The sequence below is a fragment of the Pterocles gutturalis genome, unplaced genomic scaffold (genome assembly GCF_000699245.1).
Source record: "Pterocles gutturalis isolate BGI_N339 unplaced genomic scaffold, ASM69924v1 scaffold1951, whole genome shotgun sequence".
Lineage (NCBI taxonomy): Eukaryota > Metazoa > Chordata > Aves > Pterocliformes > Pteroclidae > Pterocles > Pterocles gutturalis.
The window spans coordinates 38,149-40,067 of record NW_010097476.1 but is presented as its reverse complement, the minus strand read 5'-3'; positions in this window follow the sequence as shown (position 1 = coordinate 40,067).

The following is a 1,919-nucleotide window of genomic DNA, read 5'->3' as shown; positions in this document are numbered from 1 at the left end:
CGGTTGGCTTTCTGGGCTGCAAGCACACATTGCTGGGTCATATTAAGCTTCTCATCAACCAACACCCCCAAGTCCTTCTCCTCAGGGCTGCTCTCAATCCATTCTCCTCCCAGCTTGTATTTGTGCCCCAGCCCACATGCATAACCTTGCACTTGGCCTTGTTGAACTTCAGGAGGTTTACATGGGCCCACCTCTCAAGCCTGTCCAGGTCCCTCTGGATGGCATCCCTTCCCTCCAGCGTGTCCACCACACCACACAGCTTGGTGTCATCAGCAAACTCGCTGAGAGTGCACTTGATCCCACTGTCCATGTCTCCAACAAAGATGTTAAACAACACTGGTCCCAGTACCAAGCCCTGCGGAACACCACTTGTCACCGGTCTCCACTTGGACATTGAGCCATTGACCACGACTCTTTGAGTGCAACCATCCAGCCAGTTCCTTATCCACCGAGTGGTCCTTCCATCAAATCTATGTCTCTCCAATTTAGAGACAAGGATGATGTGCAGGACAGTGTCAAAGGCTTTGCTCAAAGGCTTTGACAGTTGCCCTTCCCTTATCTACCAATGCTGTAGCCCTGTCATAGAAGGCCACCAAGTTTGCCAGGCAGGATTTGCTCTGTTGGCTGTCACCAATCACCTCCTATTTTCCGTGTGCCTCAGCATGGTTTCCAGGAAGATCTGCTCCATTATCTTGTCACACACAGAGGTGAGACTGACTCCCTTTTCAGTCAGTAGAAACTTCACCAGAGTGCCACGACTTCTCAAATATGATGAATAGTGGCTTTCCAACTTCATCTGACAGTTCCCTCAGGACCCACAGATGCATCTCATCAGGTCCTATGGACTTGTGCACCTTCAGGTTCCTTAGATGGTCTTGACCCTGATTTTCTGCTATGGTGGGTGGTTCTTTCTCCCAGTCCCTTTGCCTTCCACAACTTGGGCGGTGTGACTTGAGCACTTGTCAGTGAAGACTGAAGCAAAAAAGTTGTAGAGTACCTCAGCCTTCTGCATATCCTGGGTAACTACATCTCTCATTTCCTTCTGGAGAGGGCCCACATTTTCCCTAGTCTTCCTTTATCATCAACATATGTATAAAAGCTTTTCTTGTTGCCCTTTTTATCCCTGGCCAGATTTAATTCTACCAGGGCTTTAGCTTTCCTGACCTTATCCCCAGCTGCTCAGACAATTTCTCTGTATACCTACCAGCTTACCTGTCCTTGCTTCCACCCTCTGCAGGCTTCCTTTTTGTGTTTGAGGTTGTCCAGGGGTCCCTTGTTCATCCATGCAGGTCTGCTAGTGTTTTTGCGTGACTTCCTCTTTGTTGGGATGCATCACTCCTGACCTTGGAGGAGGTGATCTCTGAATGTTAACCAGTTTTCTTGGGCCCCTCCTTCCTTCCAGGGCTTTATTCCATAGTACTAAGCAGATCCTTGAAGAGGCCAAAGTCTGCTTTCCTGAAGTCCAGGCTGGTTGAGTGCCACCTCCCTGCCTCTCCTCTTGAGACTTATTGCCTCCAACAAAATTCATTTTGACCCCAAACTCTTACAGCTGAAAACAAGGTTAAGCATTTCACTGGTCACTTGTTTCACTTTGCAGCTGAGTGATCCTTCTCCAGCAGGTCCCCAGGCACCTGCACTTCCCCACAGAGCTCCAGCCCCCCACTTCCCTGCCCACTAATAGGTGATGACAGTGAAGAAGCACTCCACTCTGCAGAGCTTCCAGCCACAAAGATGATATTCCCAGCAAGCGCAGTGGACTGGCATTCTTGATCACCAGGGAGATTAACCTTTCAGCTCATGTTAGTCTTTCTTTCATGGATCTTCAAAATCAAGTTAAATTCATAGATGCAAAAAATGAACATAAAACACAGGGGCTGAATTATTTCCCTTAAACCTTATTGTACTTAAAAATGGCATGT